The sequence below is a fragment of the Triticum aestivum genome, chromosome 3D (genome assembly GCF_018294505.1).
Source record: "Triticum aestivum cultivar Chinese Spring chromosome 3D, IWGSC CS RefSeq v2.1, whole genome shotgun sequence".
Taxonomy (NCBI): Eukaryota; Viridiplantae; Streptophyta; class Magnoliopsida; order Poales; family Poaceae; genus Triticum; species Triticum aestivum.
Genome location: NC_057802.1, coordinates 2,025,588 through 2,031,533, shown reverse-complemented (window position 1 = coordinate 2,031,533; position 5,946 = coordinate 2,025,588). Strand labels below are relative to the sequence as shown.

The window sequence follows — 5,946 nt, the reverse complement described above, 5'->3', positions numbered from 1 at the left end:
CTAGTAGCCATACCTGCACCATTAGCTGCGTGAACTTGTTCAGGACCGTTGTAGCGAGCACGCGTCGTCAGCTTGTCGAGTTCCCCTGTAACATGGTCGGTTGCTCCAGTATCAAAGTACCAATTGGAGTCAACTCCATATGAAGTAGTGGCTGCTCCACCATATCTCTCTTCGGTGACATAATTTGGGTCAAACCGATACCAGCACTTACGAGCTGGATGCCCAACCTTAAAACAAATCTGGCAAGTAGGCCTCTCACCACGGGGAAGATTCGCTCCACCTCCTAGTCCTGGTCGTCCTCCGCCGCGATTATTGTTGAGGTAGCTGTTGTTCCCGTGGTTGTAGTTGTTGCCGTAGTAGTAGTTGTTGTTGTAGCCTCCACGATTGTTGTTGCCGTAGCCACCGCGGTTCCCACCACCACTGCTTTTGCCTCCACGATTTCCTTTACCATGTCCTCCTCGTGCAGCAAGATTCACTGATGAGTTATACTGCTGCGACCCAGAATTTTGTGACTCCAGGCGCGCTTCAAAGGCAAGGAACTGAGCATAAATTTCGCTCAAAGAGTAGGCATCGGTTCTGGCAGCAATGGATGAGACAAAGGGATTATATTCTGCATCCAATCCAACAAGGATTTGAGAGATGAGATCGTCATCTTCTATCTTCTTCCCTGCTGCTGTGAGTTCGTCCGCAATGCCCCTCATCTTTGTAAAGTACGCGTGGCGGTCATCTCGTTCTTCCGAGTGCCGGCGAACAGGGTACGAAGTTGAATAACTCGTGACCGAGAGGCAGAGGAATACATCTCCTCAAGAGCTGTCCAGACCTGCGCGGACGTCTTCATGGAGACAACTTGAGTTAGAACTTCGCGCGAGAGAGAGGTCAGCAGCGATCCAAGAACTTGCTGATCTTGGGCTATCCAGCGAGCGTACTCGGGGTTTGGCACCGTCTCGGTGCCGGACTTGTCGGCCTTCTGGACATCAAGTGTCTTGACCGGAGCTTCAATTGTGCCATCGAGGTATCCGTCGAGCTGCGCGCCTCTGATCGGAGGTAGGACCGTCCCCTTCCACAGAAGGAAGTTGTCGCGTCCGAGCTTCTCGCGGGAGGTGTCGCCGAGCGTAGCCATGGGCTGGCTGATTGAGGAAGAAGCTCCTGAGGAACCGCCGAAGGGAACGAGAGACATCTAGATGCGATGTAGAAGATAAGGCTCTGATACCATCTAAAAAATCAGTGATCGATGGGTTATGGCGTGATGTCCTCACGGGATCATCTACCGTATATTTATATTACATAGCCGTGTACAGATTAGGACAGTGCCATGATCTTGCCGTGCAAGTCATGGCCCGTGTACAACATGGACTCCTAGTCCTATACACATACGTATTCTAACAGATTTGACCAAAACATATTAACATATGCGAACAAAGGGTGTATTTTATATATAGTATTGAAATATCCAATACTAGATTTTATAATTCGAAACGTCATACATTTTTAGTCATGGCGGAGTTGATGTTCCCTTGAAAAGATTTCGTAGACATTCCTTAACACAAAAACACTTGGTCCCAGATGACACTAGGAATGGTTTTCTAGCTGACGTGTCGTGGTTTTTGAACCCAGACGTACACGTGGCGGTCCAAGTTGGCATACACCTCTGCCTTCTTCTTCTTCTTCTTCCTTCCCGTACTGGGCATTTCATCAAACACCAGGTTGGCACGAGAGGTAGCTCGTCTCCGCCAGGTCGCCGTCGTGATTAGCTCGATGTGCCATGAGAATAGCTCGATGCCGCCTCTTAGCCTCGACCACGGCGGAGCAAACCTTTTAAAACCCAGGAGATTATAGAAGCAGTGTCCGAGAAGTCATCGACGCAAACTAGCAGAAGCCGACAATCGTGATCTGCGAAATAAATCGCCGTCTGGGAGACGAAAACACTGGTAAGGGCCTGTAGAAACTCCAAAAACAACGAAAGCCGGCTAAATATAGAATCCAACGAATACCAAAACCGAACGGATCCGAGAAGACCCATCAGAGACATTGCTCCACAGTCCACACAACCCTCGCCTGTGATAAGCACACCGCCAGAAAGGAAAAGAGTGGGGTGCACATTATTCTTCCACTGGTACAGTACCTCTGCCTTGCCGTCCTAGATCAAACTTGAAGAATCCTAAAGAAAACGTGAAAAAAGTTTAACCCCGACCATGCACCTACTCCATCTTCTCCGGTGACCTAGACAGGTTGGGCCGCCATTGAAGATTGTTGTGCTGGACCACCAAGTCCGTCGTCTAGCACCGCCTTAAGAAGACTACCACTCTAGCACACATTTCATTCAACGTCCTGCAACATCCCTTCAACTCCTGCACAAACAAGCCGCCCCCGATCAGGATCTCCCTGTCATCGTCGGCGCGGCATGGGCTCTGCCCGGCGGCAGCGAGAAGGGAAGTAGATGAGGCGGCGGCTAGGGTTTTGGTCGTCCGCTTGCTCTCCACAAATAAAGGTACGTCTCGGGGTAGGAAAGCTGATAAGAGAAAAGTACTCCCTCTGTTCATTTTTATGAGATGTCTTACGTGTCGTGGTTTTTGAACCCAGACGTGCATGTGGCGGTCCAAGTTGGCATACACATCTGCCTTCTTCTTCTTCCTTCCCGTACTGGGCATTTCATCAAACACCAGGTCGGCACAAGAGGTAGCTCGTCTCCGGCAGGTCGCCGTCGGCTGCCACTCGCTTGTCGCTCCGCACAGCACGCCGTTGTGATGTGTTCTTGCCGATTCCGAGGACGGCTGAACACGTATGCCGGGATGTCGCCGTCGAGGGTGCTCGCGCCCACGGTGGTGATCCACGGCGCGAGCGTCGGAATTCGCGGGAGCCAGCGTCGTTCCCGGCAGAGCAGGAGACCAGGGCGTTCTGCTGCATCGCGGCAGAACGCTTCTACGGCGCCGGCGGCTATCGCCACGCGGGCAGCGGCGAGCTGCGGAGACGAGCTACCTCGGCTGCTCACCAAGTGCTCGGTGAAATGCCTGGGACGAGGAGGAGGAAGAATGCGACGTTAATTCCAACTTTGATGAGCCTGCCACGCCGTCGAAATGAAGCTCTAGCGTAACGTAACATGTTCCTACTGACTACTCTACTCTACTCTAGCAGTGAAACAGAGCAAGTTCGTAGCTTAGACATCGACGATGGATCGATCAATCTGCTCAACTCTCACTCAGCATCAGCAACGCCTCCGCGGCCTCCAGCGTCCTCGCGTCCGGCCATCGTCCATCATCAGCCTCTTCCATGGCGTCCTCACGGGGGTCACCAACGGCGTGCTCCAGGGCGGGCACCGCGGCCGGCAATGGCATCGCCGCTCTGTTCCTGGCCGCTGCCAGTAGGACCTCCGCGATGGCGGCGTCGGCGTGCGGGGCGTCCCCCTGGCGGTAGTGCACGACGACGAGCCCGAGCGCGCCGCGCGGCTGGCCGGCCACGCCCACGGTGAGCGCCGGCGAGCGGAACGCCCACAGCTCCACCATGGCCGGCTCCAGGTCCTCGGCCCTGGCGTCGTCAGACACGGCGAGGCCATTCTCGGTCAGGAACCTCCTCCAGCCGGCGATGAGGCGGTACGCCTTGTTGCACTCCAGCTTCTTGCAGTCGAGCACGTAGGGCCGGCCGGCGCGGTCGTAGGCCTGCACCTGCACGGACGGCCTCTCCTCCGCCGTCAGCACCTCGTCGAACGGGAACGGCTCGCCCTGCCGCCAGCTGCGGCACGACATGAGCAGCCGGTGCTGGTTGGTCACCCGGTCCGACTTCGACAGCCGCTTCCCGTAGATGCGCACCGGGGCGGAGGCGCTGAGGCCGCGCAGGACGTCGCGCAGCTTGCCGTCCACGACGGCGATCTCGTCCAGCGAGTCCACGCCCGGGGCGGGCATCGCCGCGGACCACGACGTCGACTCCATGCCGGCCCAGAACACGCCGCCCTCACGCTTCTTGCTTGCTCTGGTCGCGCCCAGCAGCCTCCCCCTGCGGCCAAGATCCTCCTCCCCTCGCACCCTGCGGTCCACGACGGCGAAATCGCGCTCCTTGCTGGCTCTGGCCGCGGGGGATTGCGCCCGACGGATGGGAACGTGAGGCCGGAGAGAGGAGGCGGCGGCGGCCTCTGCCCACGGCGATGGCGACGTCGACTCGATGCCGGCCAAGAACTCGCGCTCCTGATAGTTCTTGCGCTTCTTGCTGGCTCTGGCCGCAGGAGATCGCGCCCGACGGATGGCAACGGAAGGCCAGATCGCCGATGCAGCGGAGCACGGCGGCGGGCCCTGGTCCGCGGCCAGAAACCTCTCCCCGCGGCCAAGATCCTCCTCCACTCTTAGCCTGCGGTCGACGACAATGATCCCGTCCAGCGAATTGACGCCCACGGCGTCCCCTTCATGGCGCTTCTTGCGCTTCTTGATGGCTCTGGCCGCCGGAGATTGGGCTCGACAGACGGCAACGGGAGGCCGGAGCGCGGCAGCAGCGGCGGCGGCGGCGTACTGCCACAGCAGGCTCCGGTTCGCGGCAAACATCCTCTCCTCTTCCTCGGACTTCAGCTGCGGCCCCACGGCCTCGTGCTCGCCCGGGGCGGCCACCGGCACCACGGAGGAGCCGAAAGACCCGCCACCGGCGCTCCTCCAGGTCTCCGGCTCCTCCTGGTCCATGGCTCCGGGGCGGACGCGCCTCGTCCTCCTCCTGCGAGGGTCGGTCCCGAACTGCGTGACGGCGGATTGGCGATCGGGAATGGTGGAGGACTCCGGCGGCGGCAGGAGATGGAAATACCTCTGGAAGGGAAGGAACATTTTATAGAGAGAGCTTGGTGTTGGATACGGACTGGACCCCAAAACATTTTCTTTTGTTCATTCAAAAATCAAATCCGGAAGAACAACTAAACTGGAAACAGAATGATGCTCGTCTAGACCTCCCATATTAATTTGTGGGAAAAAACATGAAGCCTTGCTATAACTACATTTTTCCTAAAACAAAAGCTGACTGTTTTTCGTTTTGGAAACTATAAACCCCGAATGTTCGGTATTTGCCCTTGGCAAATCGAACGTTTTCATGGCAACTTTACTTGAGACAAGGATAGAAAATTTAGTTGTCACGCACGGCAATTTCCTGGCCAAAAAATTTAAAAAAAATGAGGGAAGAAACTTTGCTAAACTTGCCATGGTCGATAAATATAATTTGCCACAAAAACCCTTCGATTTGCCATGGGCAAATCCCGAACGTCCAGGACTTATCGGCGTCCTTCCGTTTTGTGCATAGTCGATTTTCTTATCCGCTTGATTTGGAGCACGCATCTCAAGGTGTGTTTTCTTGTGCCTTTCACCTATGGGTTTTTACCGAGTTTTACAAGAAAAAAACGGCCCGGTTTTGTTGGGTTGGGGAGAGGGTGGTTCGAACCCCGAGCTTACTGTCGAATAGGAGCAATATTTTGTAAATCAACCTATTATATTTTGAAGCAAAAAAAAATGAATTCAAAGTCCTTTTAAAAATTTCTGGTTAATTTGTTTTCTCAAAAAAATTCAACAAAAAATGGAAATCGGTTTTTCCGGTCCTTACCGAAAATATATCCGAATAGAGAAAGAAAAAATGTTGGTGCTTATTGATCTAGGAGCATATGATTTTTCACCGATGCAAGCCATGGGCATATTTGCTAGTCATCTAAAAAAACAATTACCCATAGGAAAAAAACATGAAGTTTTGATATAACTACATTTTTCCTAAAACAAAAGCTGACTCCTTTTCGTTTCGGAAATGATAAATCCGGAATGTTCGGTATTTGCCCATGGCAAATCGAACGTTTTTATGGCAACTTTACTTGAGGCGAGGATGGAAAATTTAGTTGTCATGCACGGCAATTTCCTGGCAAAAAAAAATTAAAAAAATTGAGTGAAGAAACTTTCCTAAACTTGCCATGGTCGATAAATATAATTTGCCAGAAAAAAC

At 53.8% G+C, this 5,946-nt stretch overlaps 1 pseudogene; it reads right to left on the bottom strand.

The window, feature by feature from the left end:
* Nucleotides 1–523: 523 nt before the first annotated feature.
* Nucleotides 524–662, bottom strand: LOC123081185 (uncharacterized; annotated as a pseudogene).
* Between the last annotated feature and the right edge of the window lie 5,284 nt (nt 663–5,946).